At 32.6% G+C, this 27,778-nt stretch overlaps 1 long non-coding RNA gene across 1 annotated transcript in view; it reads right to left on the reverse strand.

Moving 5' to 3' along the window:
- LOC128928227 (uncharacterized) overlaps positions 1–13,402 on the reverse strand; it is a 58,076-nt gene extending 44,674 nt beyond the window's left edge. The window contains exon 1 of the long non-coding RNA XR_008473050.2: positions 1–13,402. This exon is cut by the window's left edge and continues 20,753 nt beyond it. This is a non-coding gene — a long non-coding RNA (uncharacterized LOC128928227).
- Positions 13,403–27,778: the final 14,376 nt, after the last annotated feature.

Raw genomic sequence — 27,778 nt, forward strand, 5'->3', positions numbered from 1 at the left:
GTAAAGTCTTTAAGATAAAGCCAAAATAACTGAGAAAATAGAGTATTTCTGACAATACGTTCTGAATGTATTTAAAGCTCATGGTCAAAAATCATGGTCATATAAAAGTCCATGTTCTGCCCCTGGAGTTTTTAGGTCAAGTATCTATACCCATTGATTAATATAAATAATACAAATTACATAAATTCTAGCCAAGTTGTTTGGTTATATTTTTGTTATCTTCATTTTAAATAAATAAGATCATGGACTTCAGAGTGAGTCTTTGTAACTAAATTCTATCCCTGCTATCTTTGACCCCTGGACTAATTTTACTCCAAAATTTAATTTGTTATCTAGAAAATAAAGATAATACAACCACATAGCTCTACTGTTAGGATTGAGTCCAACATGAGGAGCTGGTATAGTACCTGATACAGCAAAACTTCAACATCAATGATAGTTCCTCGTCATGTTTGGCTGCAAACCGTACACAAGATCATGCTTTTATTCTTTAAAGGCATTAAACATTACAAACATCTTCTCATGACATTCCACCCGAGGCATTGAGTCAAAAGTCATTAATGATGCCTATTCAACTTATTTTGTGGGGACATCAAACTCACCTGCCAGTGATTCGCATGTGAACAGACCACTCAAAATATTACATGGATTGTGTTTTTCCATGAATAAAAGTTGAGACTTACCATGCATTTTTATATATTTTCTCATAGTTATAGTCTTGAGTGATGTCTCACATTCTATTTGTAATGCACATGCCGAAGTCGGTACAGTAAGCAGGAATTGGGGACGTTTTCTCAAATTCATTAAAATATAAACACATCTTATTTTAAAAACTGGATTAAATATAGATTCATTGTTCGATATCACATGCATAGCTTAGTTTAGTTGGTCAGAGATTGGTATTAATATATCAGGTCTGAAATTCAGTCTCCCCCATTCACCAATTATAATCTAATTGATTTTTCACTCACTGGGTTTTTGTTTTGTTTTGTTTTAGGCTCACTGACTGACTGCAGCTGTAACTTCAACTTGCCAATGTACACCATTGCTCACAAGAGGACCAGCTGAAAGAGTATGAATGAATTTATTGCCGACCCTTTCCTACTCCTAAAACAAAGCAATTCTGTAGATTTGTTACTGATGAGTCATAGCACCATCTTCATATTCAAATAACAATATTTCGTATGGCACTATTTTCAGTGTAAATGATAACAGAGATCATGAGGAGACAGTACAAATTATCTCTGGCCATTGTCTTATTTATAGATTAAAGTACAATTATGTTTTTCACTGATTTATCTTCTGACATCTTGGTTAATTAAGTTACTTGTTTATTTTATGTTCATTCTCCCCTAAGATCTGGCATGACTATTCTTTTCTTTAATATTTTTTCTCTTGTTAAATTGTTAATTTTTTTCTGAGGGGCAGAATACGTTTTTATCATTATTTTGAGAACGCTAAGTATTTACCTAATTATCCTTCAAAGAACATTGGAAGACAATACAGTTGAACACATGGATAAATACTAGAAAAAGGTTACTGGATAATTCTATCATTTATGGAACCCTCAGTGATTGAATTTTTCTCTTTTTACCTTCAAATATTTTTCCTCTAGGTTACTCTTTTTTTTCCTGACAGGTTTTCAAGCTTATATTTGGCCATTTCCTCTGTTTAAAAAAAAATATTCTGGGAGTGTGCAAGTGCTCCGAAAATATTATCTATTAGCAGACTCATTAATTTAAGAATGTATTAATAAATTTGCTCATTTATTTAGAATGAAAAATATCTAATACAGTATTTATTTTTACATCAATGGCTTTTAGTTAACATGTAACTTCAAATCAGAATTTCAAATCAAATCTTATGCCAGTCCAAAAATTGAATAACTTATCTAAACAAAAGAGTACAGGCCCAATATAAAACAGTAAGACAGAGATAATTTGTTAACTCATTTAGGCAGTTGATCAGTCATCTATCATACAATTATTGAAAGCCTACTTTGTGCCAGGAATTTCTTTAGATCCAAAGGTGAATAAGTCATAGTACATCCCCTCCAAACACCTATTCTAACAAGAAAGGTGCTATGTAGATATGGAAAAGAATAACAGCAATGCAATGTGGTCAGATCTATTATAGAGGTGTGTAGAGTCACTGAAAGACCATCTAGCCCAATGGATAATACAGTCTGGCAGACAATATAGATTATTTCTGTTTCTATTTGGAAGGCATTCTGATTGTTGCCAAGGAATTTTGTTTTATTGAGTTTTGTGTTAAGTTGGTTAATTTTCAAATTACTTTAATTCCTTATATACATAAAATTAAGAGGTAGAACGAATGATACACTTTGATGAATGAAAGGATCACATAGGATTAACATTTGTAAAAAATTAATTTGAAAAATAGAGTTCAATCCTAAAGTGGAAAAGTGACTACCAAATTAGAAACATGTTCCTGGAAACTTAGTAGCATAAGCCTGGCATTGACAATCTGATTCATGGTTCTCTTACTATCTACTCACGTTGTTCCTTTAGGGGAAATTTGACAATCATGTCTGAAAAATGTGTTGCCACTTTCAAAAGATTCTTGCTAGTGTTTTAGCAAAGGGGAAAGCAGTTCTGGCATTTTGAATAAATGTTCCTCCAATCTTCCCTGCCAGACATCTCATTAAGTAGGAAGCCTCACTAGGGTAATATGGAAAAGCAATTTAAATAGAAGTTTGATTCACAACATGATGATTTTGTAAATAATATTCTGGGAGGTCTTCTATGCTTTTTATGGATTTAATTTTAATTTTACTGTTAAGTTGCATGTCTTGCCCTGTCTTTTGTGACCAATATTATCTCCCTGCCACCCGTAACTTCTTTTCAAAGAGAAGAAACTATAAATAAGTATATGAAAACATTCCATAATTTACATGAGACTTCAAGAAATTACTGTTATTTCTAAAAGGATTATTTATTCATTATGTTCCCACATAAATATTCTCTAAAACATCAAGTGCACCCCTTCTCTAATTTGATGGTGCATTTTAATAGGAATATTATAGCCTTTCTTTTAAATACTATATTATAATTGTCCCTGTGTAATTATAAATCTCTTGCTAAAAGTGGACCCCTAAAAGCAGGATTTGTGTCTTATTCATTGTGTGCATCTTTGTATCTCTAACTCAGCACCAAACAAATACATGTGCTTGGTTAATATTTTTGAAGGTGTGAATAGGATGACTGACTAATGTTTGATACTTGCTGTCATCTACTTTTTTTTTTAGTAAATATGTCTTTCAATCTGATTATCTTAGTTTAATATCCTCATTTGTTGAAACTGGATGAAAACAATCTTGAGCAGTTCTCCTATCTCACTTGCCTTTGTCCTGGTGCATGTTTTCATTCTTTCTTGGTTTGATAACAGGAATAGCCTTCTTTTTAGCAACTTGACATAAGTCAAGTGTCACCTCTTCATGCCTGACATCAATCCCAGAGTGATCTTTCCACACTCACATCTGCTTATGTCACACTCATGCTAAGAATTCTTCCATGCCTGCCCTGCATTCCACCGTGAATCTACATTCCAATGTTATTTTGCATAGACATAGTACCATATGTGTGACAGTCTCATCTTTTCATTTCTATCCCCCATGTATCTTGTATCATGTTTGTTAAATAAGTTGAATAAATGCTGTTTGATTGAATGAAGGAAGATGGCTGTAGCAGCCCACCTGTACCAAAGTATGTGCAGGAGAATTAGTTCATATAAATTTCTACTGGAGCTATCTGAAAATGGGATGGGTATTGTAGAACAGCATTTCTCATAGATGCCTGTGCATAAAAATTACCTGAAGTGTGTTTTTAAAATAAAAGATTTTGGGAGTCAGAATCTGCAAAGGAAGATTTGAGAATCTTTATATTCTAAAATAATTGCTGTAATTGCCTCAGGGAAGTTTGGGAAAGAGCTCTTAGAGTAGCAGTTAATATTTGGAGGCTACTCAACGTGGGAGGCCGGACTATGTGACCCTAAATTTCCTTCCATGAAGTTTTCGGTGCTATGATTCTAGTAGAGGTCATAGTTTATAAATGTGTAGAAGCAGGTGAGTGATTTCCGATTTAGCTAATTGCAGATAGGAGGGATTTGGGGTAAATGACCGAATCCAAGTGTCATCAGATCTAGAGAGTTATGACCAATTTTCAAGGATTCTAACAAAAATCTCTCTAATTCCTGAGTTTATTTATTCATTTAACAACTATTTATTGAACATCTGTTATATGTCAGGTACAGTTCTAGGTGTTGGGGATATAGCAATGGCAAAACACACATAATCTCTGCTTTTGTTCAATTGGTTTGTCTAGGGTCATCATACTTGTCTCTAGGACTCTCCCATGGTTAAGAGTGATTTTCGTAGCCCCTTGATTCTTTCGCAAACTGAAAATGATCATCTTCAAAGACCCATCATTATCCTTGTTAAAAAATAAGTGTCAGTCTGGGCAACATAGCAAGACCTGTCTCTATGAAAAATAAAAATATTAGCTGGATACGTGCTGGCATGTGTCTGTAGTCCCAGCCACTCAGGAGGCTGAGGCAGGAGTTGAGCCCAGGAGTTTGAGGTTACAGTGAGCTATGATTCTACCACTGCACTTCAGTCTGGGAAACAGAGCAAGACCCTGTCTCAAAAGAAAGAAAAATATATCTGAGTTCTTCAGTCTGACTGGAAACTCCAAAAGTATCCTATGTCCTCTGAAGGTATAACAGGTAGGTTCAGATAATCAGACAATTACTTCTCACCTTGTGAAATCCATGTATGTCCTTTTTCAAGGTTCTTTCTAGATCTAGCCTTGAGTCTTTGACCTAAATGCCCCTATAATTTTAAGTACAATTACATTTTATTTCTTATTTTTATCTTTTGAATTGGGCATTTTATACTGATTTTGAGAAACTCATATATATTTCAAGCTCTGGAGGCAAGATGGTCAAGTGGGGATAATTGTGGGCTTTGGAAATCAGACTAAATTTTAGCTCCACTTACTGTTGAACCATGAACAAATTACATAACCTACCTGAGACTCAATTTTATCAGCTGTAAAATTGGGATAATAGACCCTACTTCACAAGTTGTGAAATTAAATGAGATATAAGACAGTGTTTCATATTATGGTGCCTGGTATGTAATCCGAACACATTAAAGTTACTGTGTAATTTATCTGCATCATATAGCACACTAAGAGAGAGAGTTCTGAGGTAACTAAGATAATTTACAAATATGCACTTAGGGTAATAGAGAAGTTTTTTAAAATTTTGTCAACTTTTCAGAGCACCTAATATTTCTACGAAATATCGTAAGTGAAAATGATGACCCTGAGAAAGGAAACATTTTCTACTACTACTTTTTAAAAAAAATCCTTCATCAAATCAAGAATTAGATTTCTTGATATTTCATTTCTATATAAAACTTCCCATTTTAAGGAACAGATTATGTACATACATACAATAAAATTGCTTTTTATAAGAAAATTCATTCAAAGTCTACTAAATTAAATTCAAGGACAGTACAAGACCATATTGAAATAAGTTACATTTAAAAATAGAACATTGCACATGCAAAAACTGAAAAAAAGATAAGCATGTGTGTTAGGGTTTTGTTTTGTTTTTTCTTTTCAGTAAAAAAGGTGTTATAAGTGTGCAAGCCAAGAATGTCATGGTAATTTCTGTGAGCTTATTTCAAAGGACTACAAGAAGTGACATGGGTCACTAAATATGAATTAGGAAACATGAACTCTTGCATACACAATAGCACCAAAGAAAAGCAACAGAAAAAACTCTCTTTCTTAATTTCGGATCCAGAATTTCACCCATACCTGCAGTTGCAAAATAAAACAGAGAAAAATGGTCTTTATTAGCACTGGTATAAGTGTCCATGGGGTGGTGCAGTTAACTTTACAAATAGAAAGCCGGGCTATCAAAATAAATATCCTTTCTATCTGTCGGAGTGAGGAATATTTTCACTAATCACCATGCTATAAATTTAAGACACTTGAGCATTTAACAATTTCTTTTATTGGTCACATTTCCCTGGGATCTTTGGAAGATGACTTCATCAAACACAGATGTATTTTTTAAACTGGTAGATTAAAAAGAGAAGTTACCTCTTTTGCTTCCAGGAGTTTTATGAGCCCCACATTTATATATTTATCACTGTAATTCCCAGCACTACTATCACCACTGCCATCCACTATGTATATTGTACAGTTGGATTTCTTAAATATTTTCATTTTATGGCGTTCATTGAAAACAGTATTTATGTACAAACTGGGGTAAGAACGAAGGCTTTGCTCAGCAGACATTGGAGGCAAAAGGCCAGGCTGCATGCCTCAGCTCTGAGGGTTGCAGGAATCACTACTGACTGTTGGCAAACCTGCCGCCTGTTTAGAAAAATTGGGGTATATTAGCATGCCAATTGGAAAGCTCTGTGTTTGATTTCAGAGAATGCATATTAGTAATAAAGAGATAATAATACCCTTCTTCCCATCCCCAAAAGAAGGCTAAAAAAAGCAAGTGTTAGAGACAAGGTGGATAAATCATTCTACTACACATTGGTGGTGGTAGTGTAAATTGACACAATCATTTTCAAAAATAATTTAGTATTTATCTTGTAAAGCTGAATTTTCACACATTCTACAATCCAGAACTCCTCCTCAAAATATGTGCATATATGTGTGTATGTGCATGCATGTATATGTATAAGAAGACATGCATCAGGAGACATGTACAATAATATTATTGGCAGTACTATTTGTAATAGCAAAGTAATGCCAACTCCAATGCTCATTGACAGGAAAATGGACAAATAAATTGACAGATTTGCACACATATGCACACACACACAATGCAATACATTCTTTTTATTTTTTAAGTTTCCTTGAGCCTAAAGTTTAGCAGAAAGCATTTCCATATTTTGTATCTTAGCTTTCTCCTGAAATAGATTGTTTTCAAAGTCTCTGTTGATGTCAGGCAAGTATTTGAGCTTGAAGTCTCAAGTAAAGGCAATTAGCAAATGTGAACCTATTTATACTGAATTGGGCTTTTCCTTTTACCTCAAATTGTTGATTAAAAATGTAGGGTTTCAAGTAGCAAATTAAATTCCTAAGCAATTTTACCTATGTAAGGTAATTATTCATGGTTCGAGGGAAAGGAATAAGATCATATACCTATGTAACTGACATATTTTGTCTTTCTTTTAGAGTTTAAAATATAATGTTTAATGTTTCTCCTCTAACTTGGGCATAATAATGATAATCAGTAAAACCGAATGCAGCATGTCAAACAATTTAACTGTAGAAAGGAATGTCTTTAAAGGAATTAGAAAGGCAAGAAGGAGAGGAAGAGATTGATTTATTAGCCTCCCTTAGTGTGCTCAAAATTTAACAATTCTTCCTGTCTAGAAATTGTTATATGTAGCTTTAATCTCTTCTACTACAATGCAGCTTCATTTTCTCTTTTTATGTCTTGGAGGGCAGAGGGCCCCAAGAGTGTAAGAGAAGTTAAAGAATAACCAGCTCTGCAACCACGATTGGGTAGTGTTGACATGACTATAAAATAAAAGCTATTCCACTTGTTCTATCGCCCTTAAACTTTGGAAATAGTGTCCAATATTTGAAAATTAAAAACGAACAAACAAAAAAAGCCTGCCTTGTTTTCCAGAGGAAGAAGTTCATGAGTCTGTCTCTCCATGATAGATTAGATCAAATGTATTTCTTTCAAAATCTTTTAAAAACAAAAGTGAAGTCTAAAAGTTTTATGTCATCACTGTGATGTCAGTAATCTGTGACACTTAAGCAATTGATTACTATGTTCATTTTGCTTTATTAATAATCCTTAGTATATTGTCTGACACATTATCCTGTTCATACTTTCATAATCACTTCAATTTTGAAGATAGTCTCATTGAAACATGAACTCATGAGGGCCAGTCTCATCTGTTGGAGATTGAGATCATGTATCAGGAATACTCTTTGAGTTTTTGTGACCTTAAAAGCAGTGTGAAATTGAATCACAATTATAGAAAAATACCCAGTCTGTAACTATTTGTCTCAGACTTCTTAATGGTAGCTCTTGTACTTGAAATGAGTTAGAGAAGACTATTCAACATCAAATCTTTTCTGAGGAACTTATTGAAGTACATTTGAAGTTTATCATTCTCTTAAAAGTTCTAGGAAGTTTTAGAAAAACTTTTGGCTGCAACTATGTACTGTCTTTCACATGACATTTCTAATGATCCTCAATAATTGTACAGTGAACATTTTAAATATATCAGTGTATTCACTATTTATGAGATTTTTATTGCAAACATTGATTTAAACATAGTAAAAATGTCTAGAAATTATTAAACACATAAGAACTATACATTATTATTATTACATGGTTTTTGGGAAAATAAATAATACACATTGGTGCTATCTCACTTATTAACTGGAAATTATTTTTCTTCTTAGATTTGTTTTTGTTTTTCTGTTGTCGTTGTTTAATTTTAGAGACAGGGTCTGGCTCTGCCACCTAAACTGGAGTGCGAAGGTATGATCATAGCTCGCTGCAGCCTTGAACTCCTGGCCTCGAGCAATCCGCCCACCTCAGCTTCCCAGAGAGCTGGGAATACACGCATAAGCAACCAGGCCCCACAGATTTTTCCAAATTAATCATCAAATAAATCCTGAGCAGTAGAAGATTTAGGAGAAAAGCCTTTCTGTTTATGTGTGACCCCCGAAAGTCTGTCTAGAGAATAAATCCAGATGCCACACATGCACAAAAACTTTTTACCTATGAATAAATTTATAAAATAGTTGTTTTCAGAACATTTGCAAATGTTTATTACCAATTCATCTTATAATTTCAAGTTGAAACAAATTACATTGTTTATGATTTATGATTTCTTTTGCAAGTCTTTTACCAAGTACTAATTACATACATTTTCTGAATGTCAGTCTAAATTTTTTTTCAATTAGACCTTGCTAATTTTTTCTAGATTCTTGATTTCAAATATCAGCTAATTACAAGACTACATTTCCCATGAACTTTGTAGGTCCAAGGTTTTCTCTATAACTTGATAACCAATTTGAATTAATTTATTTTGGCATCGTATGGAATTAGTGTAAATGATCTTTCATTAAGGTGATATTAGTTTAAATCACAAAATTTAATTTCAGGAATGTAGCTCCATTTATCTATTTAATTCACTTATGCTAACATCTCAACATATGGAATAAGAAGCAAACTATTGTTCATTAAAAAGTAGAAAGTGAAAATAATTTTCTGATCTAACGGTTAGTAATATTGTTATAAGCTTTTACTAGTTTCTACACAGAAAGTGACAAAGCAAAGTCATATCAAGATAAGGCTTTTTCTTTTAGACTGTTGCCCGAAATTTCTTTCAAATAATTCAGCAGTTGCTCAGAAAACTACTAGTTTGTTTGAATGTCATCTTGCAAAGATAATATCACTATTACATCTAAAAATTATTTCTACAGAAGGAATAGATTACTTTATGTCTCTAGTCTACCACGGAATAGTCTTCATCTATAAATATATGAGTATATTTTAATATAAAGTCTATATTTTAAGGGCATGGACAGAAAGGAATGCTGTCCTGGACTATGTATGTGGGAAGCTTTTTTTTCTATCCCAACTGAGTTCATGTGATTTAAAGTCCAAAGATTGTGCTCTGTAAAATTCCCAGAGTTGCCTGGCCTGAGCTCCCTCTGGAAGTTTAGTTATGCATTTATTAGTGAGAAATTATAGCTAGGTCAGGTCACCTGCAAGACCCCACCATCTGCCGTGAGTCCCTATCTTTAATGCAGCTCTGATTTCCTCCTTAGCTGATGGGCATTACACATTTAAACAACATGTAATGCCATTTCCCAGGTATAAAGTTAGCAATATTTTACCAAAATTGGAATATAATTGATGTAAATACGATGGATTCAACACTTTAAAATATGGAGAATGGCAATTAATTGATAAACTCTCTAAAAATCATCTTGGCAAGATGCACTGAAAAGCTTAAAATGTTTGTATCATCTGAGACAATACATTTTATTTCTGGGAATATATCATAAGGAAAAACTTGAATACTGACTAAATGTATATTGAAAGATGTTTATGACAGTGACATTTGCAATATTGAAATATGGGAATAACTTAAATATTCAACAACATGGAACTGAGTAAATAAATTATACCTATATGACAAAAAGATATTACAAATAATCAAAATTTGCAAGATTGTTCATAACCTGGGTAATGCTTTTAAATAAATGAAAACTGACCATATAAAAATAATCTTTAAAAAAGAATCACATAAATTTATGAAGAATTGTATCTCTGTATATGTGCATATCTGTATTTGTAGCTATTTCTACTTTTCTATCTAACTATATTCAAAACCCATAACAGCTTTTGAGGAGAGACTATGGCCAGTCTGTTCTTATAAATTTCTTTACACTTTGAAAATTTTTCAAAATTACATAAAATTAGATTACATTGTATTTATAATTACAGTAATCTTATTAAAAAATATACTCAGCCCTTAGTAGTGGAAAAAGAAGTATCTTTCATTAACAAATATATCACTGTCTGAAATGCACAAAAAAAACACTATCACACTGTCAGTATATACTAGAACATTCCGTCTCCTACTCCTCAATTACAAATTTTGATAACTTGATTCATATAAGTATTATCAATAATTGAGGCACTTAGATTAATGTGTAATACAATTTCCAAAACTTTATTTTTGTCAAATATAAGATGATATGGGTAAGTTGAGTTTAAAAAAATCTCAAAGAAGTTATCAAAATTGTAATTAAGACATAATTATAAAATCATGCAGAATTAGACCTTTATAATTCATCAAATATAGTATAAATTTTTTTCTGTGAATATTTTTTTCAATATACATTTTACGTGCCTTCTTACAAACAATATTGACTTTGGAGGACTTGAATCTATCGTGTTTGGAAACTAAATAGGAGTTTATTAGTTTCACTTAGAGTCTTTCAAGCAAAGTCTTGGAGCTGTTAAAGGATCTTTGCTTTTATCCTAGCAATTACTATGTGTTGTTCTATTCCCACCAAGCTGCTAATTACAAAAATGGAAGAATGGTCTTAGGATAAGCATAACTTGGAAGCAGGCCTAACTGCTCAATTTCATCCAAATAACTAAGGTTCATGGAAGATAAATGCTTCTATGAGGTGATTTTGTCCATGGTAAACACCACATCTAAGATCTTTATTTCTGTGCTTTTTAATTGACTAAATATAAGCTTGGAAAATGTTTATGAATTAATTGTATTGATTTAATATGTATGAAGTTTGCTCAACACCAGACACATGGTAGTACAGTGTTCTGTGCATAATAGGAACAAGTTGAAAAGAATGTTCAATGAATGAGTAAATGAAAGGCATTTAATGGACTCCAGTTTCCTTTCCTGTCATCTCTGTTTATCTCTTAATTGATAGCTAAGTCAAAAATTCAAATCTGCAGTGTGACCTGGAATATTTAATGTTTAAAATAATACAAAGCAAACAAAAAATATATTTATTTTGTTTAGCATAATTTGAAATCTTCCACAGTTAAACAAATTCAGTTAGTAGGCAAACTGCTATGGGGTTTGTAAAATTCAAGTTTCAGGGGAAATGGAAATTCTTATATGTGCCTAAATAATAATCCTATAATATATATTTTCCTGATTATAATAAAATTATTTACAGGCCTCTACAGTTACACTACTAAAAGCTGCAATCACGATGAATTTGCATAAAGAATACAAATTTCATTTTTGCCAGAGTGATGTGACTTACATCACACGTGGCTGTTATAGTTTTAATGGATGCTTAGCAACTGAATCTATAGCCTTTGTTTGGTAATGTCTATCTTAGGAAAAGAAGCATATTCAACTGGAGCTAGGAAAAAACTTGTTTTTATATTGATTGATGCACATTAATTGTTTACGAAGATATTTAAAGATTCCCCAAGACCATCTTTTGAAAATCATAGAGATGTAAAGAGTAATTGAAGGGACTGACATTTAACAAACGCTTATAATTTGAGTTTTATGTGTATTATGTATATATGATTTTATGGGTAACAGAAACTGAATAATATATTTATCTTGGGGTAGAACTGTCAGCTAAGAAACTAGAAATTGGTATCTCTGCTTGGGCTAATTTGAAGATGATGTTCTGTTTGAAAATAATTTTTAAAGTAATGAACTACCCACTAATATTACATATAGGCTTTATTAAAAACTAAAAATGCAAAACAATTGAGATACTGATCATTTTCTTAAGAAGAGGAGGGAAATGAGAAATGGTTTTACTTTTCAGTCAGTATGCCATTGCCGGTTGAAGAAAAATGTGATTTCATTGTATGCTACAAAGGAGGATGACATCAAAGTGTCCTCTTGGTAGCAAGCTAGCTATACAAACCACAAAAAGAGAGCTGCATTAAAAATACAATACATTGAAACAGTAATTTTTCAATGCTATGTAAATACTGTGGACATTTTAAATTCAAAGATAAGCAGAATCAGCAGATAGTGACAGTTTTAAATTTGCTAAAAATCAATAGAAGAGCAGTAAAATGCAATTTTCCTAAACCAGGCTGTAACTTCAAGTGAGCTGAACCATTCTTGATGCAACTGAGAGATTTTTTTTAAATAGGACTTAAGAAAATGGATTTAATATTGTTTCATTTTTTTAGTGGCTGAGCAATATAAACGTAAAATGCTTTGAAGTAATCTGCATTATATTTTTATTAGCTTCAGAGCTTCCATATACATATTTTATGTTCTTTGCAGAAGCTTAAATAGTATTACATTCTAATTATTATTTGTAGATGGTATTTGTTTTTCTCATAATGACCAGTCAGAAATCAGATGTCTGAATTGCATGAAAAAGAATCATTTCCTGTTGAGTAGCAGTTACTCAGTATGCATTCTAGCTCTTGCTATCTCAGAGGGAAAGATTTAAATAATGTATGGTGGGTTCCTTTGTAATGAGGTGCTCTTTTCTTATGTTTTGTTATGATTTTGTCACGTTAGAGGAGATATCATTAGTTAAAGGGACACAAATCATATCAAAGATTTTTATCAATGCCATATAATTGACCTATATATCTTTTAATGGGTGGGTGAATGTCATTCAAGGCTCTTGGGCATTTAATTCAAATACTAAATTTAAGAACCACAAGTATATTGATGAGTTAGGAAAAGATGTAAATTGTGTGCATAAAACAAGACCTGGTTGAACATCTTTTTTTCTTTCTTTCTCATCAAAAATTGATCTAAAGATTTTTTTTTTGAGCTAGGCTTATTTGATAGCCATAGTCACTTTTTGGTTCCCAGAGTGGTAATAAAGAAATCGCTCAATAAAACACAATTTCCCTTTTCTCTGTGTCCAGTATTCTTTTTTTCTTCATATGCAGCTGTTTTCTTAAAGCTTTTTTCAAATGTGAAGACCATGAGAAGAGAGAGAGAGAGAGAGAAAAAAACAGTTGCTGAAGAGTCGCGTAGCTTTTTAAGCCTTGAACTGAAGTCTTTCTTTTAAGCATTATTTCTAAAATAGGCAATCCTGCAATAACAAAAATAAAAATAAAAAGTCTAAGCATAATTTAACAAAAATAGGCTCCCTGAAGGTATCCTTCATCGTCTGTCACATCTTTTCTTAAATGTTTCCTAAATGTGAAATCTGTTGTATCCTCTAGCATGCTTGATGTCTTCAGTTATCAACACTTATTTTGTGCATTTCTTTTTATTGCCTACACATTTTGCTATTATGCCATGTTCGGTACTTTGTTAATTGACAGTATATACAGCCCTATATTTGGATACATGTCTAGGAGGCATAATAAGTAGTAGCGGTCCACAGAACACAAATCAGAACCTCCTATGCCAGAGAAAAATGATTTTTTTACCAAAATTATATGATATTCTCTTTAACTTAAAACATTAGCATGTTAATTTTACCTGTTTTCCAAAGAGCATGCCATTATTACTGACATGCTACTGGCTTTTTGGTCCTAGGATGCACGAATTATTAGTGTTGCCTGACATTTTTAAAGTTCTAACGCTATAGCCTATACCAGTACTTCCCGTTAGCTATTATGGTCTTTAAGAGTGCATGCTAGATGTTGATCAATGATTGCTCAGTAATTCAGAGGTGTCAAATTCTGTCATGGGTTAAAAAAAAGTTGGTTCTTTCTGGATTTTATAAAACAATAATATCTAAATAAAATTTTAATGCACAATATCTAGAGGACAACAATCTTGAATTTTGAAAAGAGACTACACTTACTTTGCTACCATTATTTTTTGAAGAAATAAAACTATACTGTTGAAATGCATTTAGTTATTGGATTTTAGTGCCTTTTTCTCAAAACATTACAATGAAATGTTATAACAGCACTATATCACACAAAATTGAATTTATCTGATTTTTTTTATCCAAAAAGTCCACCCAACTAGAAAAAAACAATGAGGATATTTAATTTATAGAAAGAAAGAGTATATTTATGACTTTTTAATTTTCCAAGAATAGACTGATTTTTATTAGGCTGAGTTTTTAAATGGCTATCTGCTTGTCATAGAAAAATACAAGCATTTGAAGCACTGAAATATTAAAATAGAAATATCAAAGACATCTGCTTTTATCTGAAATAATTATCTTTTTATTTATATTAACATTTTCAGTGTGAGAAGATGTTAACTGAAAATTTTGAAATCTTTAAGCAAAGCAAAGAATTCTCAAATACATCTGTGTTTGGAATTTTTAATTGGTAAAGAATCACAGTGGAAATGTCTTTCATTCTTTTCCATATATATTAAGCCTGCCCTATCAGCAGGAAGTACTTTCAATTAGGAAACCTGTAATGAAACTCAGCACAATTAATTGCCTGTTAGTCTCTCATGCTAGAATTATACGTCCAGTTACATTGCTAAGTTCTGGGTTTGGGCATTTGCTTTATGTAGACTGACTCCCCGCTCATCAAAGGAAGTATTACAAAATTCAAGTGATCAGCTCCAGTGATTAGTCGAGAATCACATTTTCCAGCACTCTCCTATCGTGAAACCCAATGACTGATTTTAAGCTCTCATCCCAACTTCTCTCTCTGAAGCATTTCAATCTTTAGGACCATTTTCTACATCTTGAAACACTCCTCTTCTCCTTTGGCTTCCATTCCTCTTGTACTCATCTCATCCCATCTGTTAAACAATCCTTTTGGATTTCCTTTCTGGGTCCCTTCCCATTTCCCATTTCTTAGGTTCTATTTTTGGTACTCTTTTCATTTATCCACCTATAGAACATTTATGAAGTATTTACTATATAGAAATATATAGTAAATTTATATAAATTTATTTATATAAATAAATATAAATAAATATTTATTTATATAAATAAATTTATATAAATAAATAAATATTTATATAAATTTACTATATATTTCTATATAGTAAATACTTCATAAATATTTAAATAAATATATATATTTATATAAATATATTATATTATTTATATATTTATAAATATAAGTATTTACTATATATATTTACTATATTTATATATATAAATATTTATAAATATAAGTATTTACTATAAATTTATATATATTATATATATAATATATATAAATATATATAATATATATATTAATAAATATTAATAAATATTTATAAATATAAATATAATATATTTATATAAATTATATTTATAAATATATATATTATATTTATAAATATTATATATGAATATATATAATATTTAGAAATATTAATATTATATATAAATAATTATATATATTTCTATATAGTAATTATAAATTTACTATATATTACTATAAATTTATATTTACTATATATTTCTATAGTACATTTGGGCATGGTGGCTCACACCTGTAATCCCAGCACTTTGGGAGGCTGAGGAGGACAGATCACAAGGACAGGAGTTCGAGACCAGCCTGACCATCATGGTGAAACCCCATCTTTACTAAAAATACACGAATTAGCTGGGTGTGATGGTGTGCACCTATAATCCCAGCTATTCAGGAGACTGAAGCAGGAGAATCACTTAAATCTTGGAGGCAGAGGTTGCAGTGAGCCCAGATCATGCCATTGCACTCAGGCCTGGGTGACAGAGAGACTCCAACTCAAAAAGCAAAAGAAAGAAAATTGTGTAAAAAAACTCTGAGAGATTCAAAAGTGTATACAACAAGGATAACGTCCTGAGGACTTTGACATATAATGTGTAAATAGATCATTCCAATTGGTTAATATCAACGCTTGTCTTCTCTCTACTTCAATTCTGCCTGGTTAATATCACTTTCCTCAAGACTTTAACCATGTGATGTATTGACCATCCCTAACATTTCTATCTAGAGCTGTGCTTCCTGCTCCTAACTGGACCTCTCTGCCTGCTTGTCTTCTAGGCACTTAAAACTCATTGTGTTACACGTTAAAATTTAAAATCCCTCTACCAATGCTCATTCACATCCCCAAAAATCCTGGTTCATCTACTGAATTCTGAATCTTCAACACTGCCACTTGTTTTAACACTTTCCCAACCTCATACCCTCTAATTTATCCCTGATTAGTGCTATTTCCTCTTTTACATTCTTAGTTTGCTGATTTTCCTCAAAAATGGTTTCTGAATATCAATCCTCATTACAACCTTTTTTTTAATCTCAGTCCTATATCACCTCTTGTCTGTACAAATGGCAAAAGTTTCATATTCTATTTTCCTACCACGTTTAGTAGTGTAAGTATAAGGGGCTTTGGAATCTTTCATAAATGATTAAATGTACATGACTTGGCTATGTGATTTCAGATGGCTGATTGTTCTAAGCTTCAGTTGTCTCAACTATTAAATGAAGTAATAATCTGCATTTCAAATTCATTGAGAAAATTAGGTAGTATCTTGCTAGAAGGTGATTAGCACAATTCCTGGCACTTATTAAACACACACACATACACATTTGTTATGTTTTAACTGCAATTTATCCTGGAAAACATTGCAAAAGTTATCTTCCTGTAAAAACCTGATCATGATATTTTTCTATTTAAAACCTTCAGTGATTTTACACTGGCTACAAATCACAATTCACCTGAACATTCTGACACCAATTTACTTCTCTGACTTCATTTTCTACCCCACCACTTCAGGCACATTTTCATTCAGTTGTACCAACCTCTCATCACTCAGAGCTCTCTAATCCCTGCGAACACTCTACACCTCACTCATACTGTTCCCACCCACTTTCTGGAAAGGTCTTCTCCCACTTCTCTTGGTAAAACTCCTACTCATCTTCAAGAAGCAGCTCAAATGGCACATCTTTTGGAAGTCTTCCCTGACTCATCCAAGAAGGAATAGTTACCCCGCCACTTGTGTTTCTGTATCACTTTCTTTACATACATAATAGTATGTTACTTTCTTGTGACTTTTTCTATATGAGCTTCAGTTTGCTAAACAACAATAGTAATAATTAGAATTTATAGAGTGCTTACTATATATATGACCTTGAGAAATAAATTTATCTTGCTTATCTTAGTTGATCTTCACTACAACACAGTGAAGTACATGCGATTTTAGTCCTATTTTGAAGATAAGCAAAATTAAACTTAAAAGTTTGCAATCAATGCAAAAATACAACTATTACATATCAATAAAAATTTAAGTTTGTAATTAGTCTCAGATGAATAACTTACATAGATCTGACTTCAGAGTTCACATATAGTTACATATAATCATAAACAGATATAATCATAGATTCCAATATATATGTTGGTGCACAAACTCCCTTGAGAATATAATAAAAGTAAAAGAAAAATGCAATTTTCAGATCCATACAGAATTTAGTATATATCAGGTAGTTCATGGATCCTCTAAAACACTTTTATAGATACTTAGAAATCCATTGATATAAAGATAACACACTTTTCTTTACAGATAAAATTTTTTATTTTGTATTATGATGAAAAAGTATTCTCAAAGTTTTTATTTGTACATAAAATCTATGGTTAATAATTAATTGCATATCTTCAAAACACTAGAAGAGAGAATTCTTAATGTTCACAAAACAAAGAAATGATACTAGTTTGAGGTGATGAATAGACAAGTTACCCTGATTTATCGTTATACATTGCATACATATATCAAAATATCACTGCATTCCATAAATAAGTACCATTATCACATCAACTAAAAGAAAAAATCTGCATTTTAAATACCAGCCTTCAGTTATCCCCATAAAGTGTCCCATAAGGAACTTCTAACTCTTTAGGTTCTATGGAACAAAGGTTGCAAACTGGGCTTAAGGTAGTGGCATGTTTAATCCCGCAGAAATGTTTACTTCTCTCCAGGTTGGACAGCGTCTATGAACTGTGCCTGACTTATCACTGTTTTCCATAATCTGCATTTTAAAGGGTTATATACACAATCGAGCTGTTATCTGAATATTTAAATGAGGTTGGGATTTGAAAGTAGAGTAATATATATCTCCACAACCAAGGTAGATAGGGCAAATTACTTTTTGTCATGAAAACTGAGTAACTGTGGCAAATAGCTGACAGGAATGAAGATACGCTGATCTAGATTATTAAGACCACCCCTGGATATATCTGGATCAGTGCTTAAGCATGTGAATTATGAGTTAATCGGTAAATAAAATGAACAAAGTTGTGATTATATATGGGTAGCAGAGATTGCAAATTGCCTGCCAGCAGACTCATTTTGGCCTTTAAATGTGTTGTTTGGCCAGCATAATATTTTTTAAAAATTTAAGCCAGTATTTAAACATCAGGATATTTGTTTTTTACATGAATCCCTGAGTTTCCAGCTTCGCTTGAGAATTTGGAAGCTCTGACAACACTGGGCCCACATTCTCACGTGGTGACAATTGGCTAGAACTGAAAGCAACTGTTCCCTCTACACAAGACATGTACTTTCTATTACAGTACAGCTCCCAGTATACCCACTCCACACACTTACTGTACCTGCCTGGCCCCCCTTGGGCAGCTGTAACCCTAGAAGACTGGCCTGAAAATTTGAAGAGTTTATAGGAAACTGCTATTTTATTTTAAATTTATTATTTAAATATTTAAAATATTATTTTAAATAATGCAACATGTGCTGCAATGCCAGAAAAAAAGAAAAAAACACATACAAACAAAAAAACACTTCTTCTGGAGTGTAGGCTGTAAACATATACTTCTAGGTAGCCACTGAGGCTGTTATGACTCCCAAGAAATGGTGAAAATAGAAAATTTTCACCTCTATTTATTTGAATTCATACCCATTTTACTAAGGAGAAGCAAAAGGCTTGAATTTCAGCCCCAGTCAAAGGCAAATCAGTTCTGCAGGTAGTAGCGAAACAGCATGGAGCTCAGGTACTCTATGATGTGCAATGTGTGATAATCAAATCCAGAAGCACAGTATTCTTTTGGTGAATTAAGTTGCAATTAGATGTAACTTTTAGTATTACACTATAAGAAAGACAGAGGATGAAGTTGAGGTGGGGCTAAAATTTCTTCTTATTCTCTCTGTATTGTATTATTTCATTTGTGTTATCACTATGTAGTAAGAAAATATAATATTATAATATAAGCAAGCAAAGCAAATGTGAAAACATCTTATAATTCTGTTTTCCTGTTCCTGCCTGGTGATAATGAACATGGTATCATTTAAATGGTCTAGTAGTTATAGTATTTCCAGTTATTATAAACCCTTATAATTCTATAGGGCTTTGAAGGAATTCTATTGAGAAAAATATAACTATATCACAGTTTAATTGTTTATAGTGACTAATCAACATGACACAAAATGTCTATTCACGGTGCTTTCTTGAATCTTAGACTAGACTATATATTGAAGAACTGATTTGATTTAGGAGGACTCTGAGTCCTTAAATTATTATGGAAAAACCAGCTCACATTTCTTTGATGTGTCACTCATCTTTTAGTAGCCCTGCTAATATTAGAGCACTTCGTTTTTTTTCAGAACACTTTCACATACTGGAAAGTTGCCTTTAGGTATTGCAATTAAGTCAATTTTAGGATATTTAGCCTAATGGAAGTATGAGCAGTGTAGCTCAAATAGAAGGGTGACTGATTCAGAACTTTTCTTTCTGGTTCAGCAGTCCTCAAGGACTGGTGGAAGATTTAATAACTCTGGTAAGTAGTGACAGGAGAAATACTATCTAGGAAGACTGCAGAAATATGGGAGTTGTCATTTATATTAGATCTTTGCCATTTATGGATTTGCCATTTGAAATTTGACTATTCATGAGCTTTCTGAAAAGTTTACAATATTTTAAAACTATGGCCATTTTTTTCAAAACTTCAAATTTGGATTATTTTCTTTTAACTCTGGTAATGTGAAGAGTCACTTAGTGAGTATTATGAGTCACTGTTTATCATGCTCAATGCTACTTGTTGTTCTCCAGCCATCTCTGCGTACAAAACATTTATCTTAGAATTGTTTAAAAGAACAAGAAAATCCAGTTTCTTTGTGGAAAGAAAATACCTTCAAAACAGAGAGGCAAAAGTGATTAAATTTCAGTGAAACTATTTCTCAACTCAAGCCAATGCTGCACTAGCATTTCTGTGTTAGTAAACTTGGAAATTGAAAATTTCAGGAGTCTACTATCCTTTAGAGGTACCCTTTAATACTTGTTCTTTTATATTTCAACAATGAAAATCATTGAGCTTGCTGAAAGGCAAATTTAATCTTCACTTACTCAAACAAAAAATATTTATTGAATGCTCATTTGTGCTTGTCATGGGATTATAGAGATTAAAACGAAGTATTATTACAAATAAGTTTCCTTCCAGAGACACTCCACTCCCTCTTGATTTAAAGATCTCTGCATCTTATCATATGTATGATTATCCAATTAGATTCTTTTTACCCCACACTTTTTAGAGTAACCAGTATTTTTAAACAAACAAGGCTAGACTCGGTGGCACATCCCTGTAATCCCAGCACTTTGGAGATGCCAAGGCAGGAGATTACTTGAGCCTAGGAGTTTGAGCCTGGGCAACACGGTGAAATTTTGTTTCTACAAAAAAACCAAAAATTAGTTGGGCATGGTGGTGTATGCCTATAGTACAACTACTTGGGGGACAGATGGAACGATCGCTTGGGCCAGGGAGGTTGAGCCTGCAGTGAGCTGTGACCACACCTCTGCACTCCTGCCTGGGTGACAAAGGGAGACCCTGTCTCAAAAGTAACGTGAAACAAGCAAAACTACAACAACAGTAAGTGTTTGCAAAAGTGTGGAGAAACTGGAACTCTCGGATACTGTTGGTGGGACTGCAAAATGGTGCAGCTGCCATAGAAAATCATATGAAACTTCCTCAAAAAAATTAAAAATTGAACTAACATATGATTCAGCAATTGCACTTCTAAAAATCTATCAAAAACAGCTGAAATCAGGTTCTTGAGGAGATATTAGCACTTCCATGTTCATTGCAGCTTTGTTCAAAAAGCCGAGATACGGAAACAACTCAAGTGTCCATCAATAGATGAATGAATAAAGAATATGTGGTATATTCATTCATGGGGAACATTAGTTTTAAAAAAAGAAGGAAATAATGAAATGTATATATACAATATAGATTATTTTTTAAAAATACCCAAAACCTATTTTCTTTTTGTTTTGAACAAAAAGTTTTATTATTAGAAGTAATTGGTCTTTTATTTTAAATTAACATTGCAGCAAAAGGAGGGAAAGGTTTTTTAATACTAAAAATCTGAAATAGTTATTGAACTTAAATTACTCTGACCAAATATGTAATTGTAACAATTTGAGCAATGTTTCAAACTTTTGAATATATATTTCACAGTTTTTCAAACTACATTATCTACATAAAACCAGCAGATGTTGGTTCTGTGTGTCTGTGTTTAAATACTTGACAAGTAAATACTTAGCATTTATATAGCACCTTACAGAGCAGTCAAGCATCCTAAAGTCATTTATTTAATCATTAAAGGAAATAGATGTCAAGAATAACTTAGAATATATTATTTATGTCACCAAAAGCCTAATTCATAAAACCTTGCAATAGAGAAGTGGAAGGAGAAGGCTGCTCAGAGAAACTGTCTTTAGGTTTTCGTAAGTTAGGGAAATTTGTCTGTTACTTACAGTTAACATAGAACATGTAAGAATTTTCTCCCCTATGTGATCTTGGAGAATATTTTATCCACGAATAATAGAAGCTTAAAAAAAGAAAGAGGGAAGTCCCTTAACACACCCATTATTTAACTTTACATACTGAGAATAAATTGGCTGTAGGTTTATGAGGCAAGAACCAGATCTAAGACCTCTGCCCCAACAGCCCTCAGGGATGACAAATGTCGACATACATACAGTCACAAGTCGAGAAGTGGAGTACACCAGACCTTGGCCTCTCCATGCACAATAGTTAGATATGACACAAAAGTGGTATCTTTCTTGATTTTTCAGCTGGCAAAGGTAGATTTTATAAATTAAAAAGTACATTCTTTAGTGGTTATAGTATTTTTTTTTAGTTCATCAGTGTAATAATATTTCCCTATCTTAAAATACTAATTTTATTCAATCCAATTCATATGTAATTTTCTCACTCATAACTAGAATTCAGCTCTTCAGGTGAAGGGAAGAGTTAATATTTGAATAAGTGATTCTACCCATATAAAGATGAAGAAGCCGTCTTAATCTCTACATTTTTATGATTGCCAATATTTTGATTTATTTTCATGACTTCGTTTGACTCTGATGCTTGAATAGGTTCTCCAGATCTGTAATATAAATTATCCTAGCACTTTGGGAAGCTGACACAGGCAGATCACTTGAGGTCAGGAGTTCGAGACCAACCTGGCCAACATGGTGAAACCCCACCTTTACTAAAAACACAAAAAAAGTAGCCAGTTGTGGTGGGTGGCGGGCACTTGTGCCCTCAGCTACTGGTGAGGCTGAGGAAGGAGAATTGCTTGAACCCAGGAGGGGGAGGTTGAGTGAGCTGAGGTGCACCATTGCACTCCGGCATAGGAGATAGAGCAAGACTCTGTCTCAAAGAAACAAAAACCTTAGGAATGTATGAGTTAAAACAACATTAAATTAACCTTCTTGAATGAACAATATGATTTGCTATGGAAGTAACTCTAGGCACATTAATCTTTTACCAAACTCTTAAGAGAAATCAATTGTATAAAATTTCATGCAGAAGTAACTATATCTTAATTGTAGTTACCAAAAAAGAGATATGACTCCTTTTAAATGTGCTTTCTTCATTTTGAAAAATAATTAGCCCTAGAAAGTTTTAGGTGGATTATTGCAAAGGAAGCACCGTACATTGGTGATAAAGTTCAAAAAGTGCTCTTCAGTCAGATTGCTTTTTTCAAAGCCATGCTCTAATAATACTGTTTTCTTTTGAGACTGTTTTCTATATATCAAATAGAAAAAAATAATAATGTCAGTCTCACAGAGTGTATTGAGAAATAAACACTCCATTTAAGCTAAGCATCATGCCTGGCACAAAGAAAATGCTACATACATTTTTGATATTAGAAATATAACACCATTAAAACTGAGGTAGTCTCAGTATAAAAATAAATTACATTGTATGACTGTGGGGTTTCAATTTTTTACTTACAATTGGTTTGGGGTGTTTAAGAAATGTTGACAGTATGTGTGTGGGAGAGCATATTTCTGACTTCTTTCTTTCCTGTAAAGTTAAATGTGGGATTTCAGTTGTTTGCATAGCATTCGAACTACCATTTATATGTGTTTCTGAGATACTATCTCTGAAAATTACCTCTACAGGCTTCCTATCTGTTTCCTCTAGCTTGTAGTCTACACCAATGTGGATAAGTGTAGTACTGCATGCTAACTTATTCTGCAAAAGACAGCATGGATTTAAAAGGTTTCATTGATTCAATTATTATTGGAGTTATCTCTACGTATCATTTACAGTAAGCATTCCAAGCAGCTTAATCATAAAATTCTTAGTAGGAAGAAGTAACTAACATAGATAAGGAAAAATCAAATGCTCCCATATATATACATACATATACATATATATATACACACATACCTATATATATGTATATGTGTGTATGTATGTGTATATATATATGTGTGTGTGTGTGTGTACATATATATATATATATATATATATATATATATATATATATATATATAGAGAGAGAGAGAGAGAGAGAGAGAGAGAGAGGAGAGAGAGAGAGAGAGAGAGAGAGGAGAGAGAGAGAGAGAGAGTGAGTCTCTCTCTGTCTCCCAGGCTGGAGCACAGTGGTGTGATCTCGGCTCATTGCAACCTTCGCCTCTCGGGTTCAAGCGATTCTCTTGTCTCAGCCTCCTGAGTACCTGGTATCACAGGTGTCCATCACCACACCCGGGTATTTTTTTGTATTTTTAGTAGAGACGGGGTTTCACCATGTTGGCGAGTCTGGTTTTGAACTCCTGACCTCAGGTGATCCACCTGCCTCGGCTTCCCAAAGTGCTGGGATTACAGGCTTGAGCCAATGTGCCCTGGCTATATCTTCTCTTTATGCATATGTTTATTTCACATCTACTTCGGAGGTCTGTTGTCTTAGCTGAGCTTTCTAATATTTGCATGGGGTGCACAATTAGTAAAGTGGCACTGATACATGTTTCAGAAGTTAAAACCATGCAGGAATATATCTTCATAGAGTCCCCTGCTTTGCTGGAGCTTGCTCAAGACTTTTTGTAATAAGTAGCAAATAATTTGCTTTGTTTTACAGAGACCCCATTCTGAAAAAAAAAAAAACACGCAAAACAACAAAGCAAAACAAAATCTTGCCTATAGACTTCTATAAGATTAGAATGTTTCTTAGTGATAGAAATAAGTGTGTACAACATAATATTATAATCCAAATAATTCTAAATACTAGGCCTTTCAACAAATTTTGTGTTTTAGGTTGCTTTACTTCATTGAAAATTGACCATGATCTCAAATATTCTAATGTTGTGGGATTTACATTACAATTTAAAGTGTTTACATTTTTATTACTTTTGATTTAAGATAAAATAAATTCAGCTGAAATTAACTCAATATGTTTTAAATATTCTGTCAATTACTTTTATTTCACTATTTAATGAATTACACTTTTTGAAGTTTTAGGACATTGTCATGATTATAATATTCTAAAGTAAATCATTTTAGAAAACAGAGAATTTAACAAAATTTAAATCAGCTGTCTCCTATCCGTTAACATAGTAGCTCTTAGTACCCTAAGATATCCTCTCTTTTGTTCTCTTAAGAAATAGGTGTCCCTCAAATATCTGCATTTATCTGTGTCCATATGGTTTTGAACAAGTGGCGAAAGTATTCACTATGTGCTGTGTACCCACACTTGTATAGTTCAGCTGGAATACCATCTGGTGTGGTACTCTTCCCACTTTCCTCAATTTGATTGCTTTCTCAATCTGGAAAATGGTAGCTTGATCGTCCAACGGGTCTCCAGATGGCTGCTGGATCATTCTATGTAGTATCCATCAACATTTGATGGGTTATTTAAAGTTCATCCAAGGTATTTGCAAGTTCATTATTCGGTCATAAAGTATCAGATATTTCAATTGGAGAAATAACATAATCTCAGATTTCAGGAAAGAAATCTTTTGGATTAGTTTGAGGAAAGAAATAAGAAAACACATTTATATCTTTCTAAGAAGCAGATGGCTACTCTTACAGTGTTAGTTATCCAAAATTGTTTCTATTTTTACCCTTCTATATTGGCTAAGATGACATTTTAGCGGAAACAGCATCCTTACATACAGACCATCTTTGTTCCTTGAAGGACAACTGTTGAAATTAAAAAGCATATGAGATTAAATTTTTACAGAAAAATGAGGCAGACCAACATGACTACAAGGATCAATTAGTGTAAATTGAATCAGATCATGACACCAAAAGATAGATGTGATTTGAGGCAAGAGTGTCCAGATGTGAGACAATGGTGATGTATATCCTTATGTGAATATATAAAACATGCCTAAAGGAGATCATGGTTTATCACCCTTGTTTTTTTTTTTTTTTCCTCTCTACCAAAGCATACCAAGCTTTAATGAATTTTGAAGCACCAAAAATTTATAGTTTCTTACTATATCATTCAACAGCCTCCATTTCTCCATGTTTTGGTAAAATGATGAGAGAAAATGGTTGTTTTTCCCTGTCTACCCAGCTCCTGTTTTATGAGTAGCTGACTTTAATTTTATCTTGGTTACATTTTCTTATTTTCCCTTCTCACTCATTCATTTACCCTTTCATTTCACAGTTACTGAGTATCTACCAGAGATTTAGAAGAGACCCTTTACCCTGTTATCCAAAATTGTGTATGCATGGAATTCTTTGTGAAGAAGGCATAGGTCTGGAATCAATAATTACATTTGACGTCATAGATACCATAAGGTATTCATAAGGAAATATGAAACCATGGAAAGACCCCTACCCTGCCAGGTGGGTTCCATGTCAATAATGCCTTCATAGTTTCCTCAATTACTATCAGCATAGAAAAATCTGCTTCATTTGATCTTTTACACAAGAGTTACTGAGGCGTATTCAATGATATCATTTGTTGTATAAGTAGAAACACTTCTAGCTGGCTCAAAACATTAACAATAAATCTTAACTGAAACTGAAACATAATCTTCAGCTTACTTCATTTGTGTAATACCTGTAAAAAATGTATCTGAATGAATTGTTCCCTCCTTCTAATACTATGTAAAAATGGAAGAGACGTTCATGACTCTAATCTGGTGTCTGTTCATTCTTTGGGCAAAGCTTTATTTTACAATTTCTAGAATGTGACCAGAATTTACCCTTGTCTTTCATGCTTTAGCCTTTAGGTTAAATTATTGTTGCATGTCTTATTTTACAAGCTTCCTGAGAAATTCTTTATATCTCCAGCTTCTACAAAATCCTTGCTCTAGAATTTATCTTCTTCAAAATGGATTTGGATTGTGTTACATTTATGTTGGGAGAGATGTTTTGGCTTCCTGTTAAGCTCTAAATTTATTTCAAAACTGATTGAAAATGATACTTAACTGATATATGTGCAGTAGGGTAGTATTTGAATGAAAATTAGGGCCAGACATGATGGTTCAGGCCTGGAAGCTTAGTGTATTGGGAGACCAATTCAGGAGTATAACTTATACTCAAGAGTTGGAGGCTGCAGTGAACTATGATCCCACCACTTCTCTCCAGTCTGGGTGACAGAGTAAGACCTTGTCTCAATAAACAAACATACAAATAAATAAATAAATAAATAAGAATTATACCTGTAAGAATTATTCTGAAGACTGAGTAGTACCTCCTCCAAGTACTAAGCTAAGGATTCATAGAATATACCAGTTTTAGTTTAAATCTGATAGCATTATCATTTAATTGGAAAATACAAAGTTGTTAAACTAATTCAATTTCTATTTAATTCTTGCAACTCAGTATCAGTCAATTAAGAATATTTGAATCAAATAAAATTTCAGAATAGTCAAAAAAGACAAATCCTTACATTAGGTACACAAACCAACTTCATTGCTTTTTTTCTTTTATTTTTTATGTATTTGTTATGGAGTTGTGTAAATATATGATGCCATTATCATGAATTTTTGTGTCAATTGATAAAAATGTATTTTCATAAAAACATCTATAATAGCTTTAGAAAACATTATTTATTTTTGGAATGCTAAATACTTCAAGACAAAATAAAGCACTCTCTAACTAGCACCTATG

Source organism: Callithrix jacchus, chromosome 7, assembly GCF_049354715.1.
Source record: "Callithrix jacchus isolate 240 chromosome 7, calJac240_pri, whole genome shotgun sequence".
Lineage (NCBI taxonomy): Eukaryota > Metazoa > Chordata > Mammalia > Primates > Cebidae > Callithrix > Callithrix jacchus.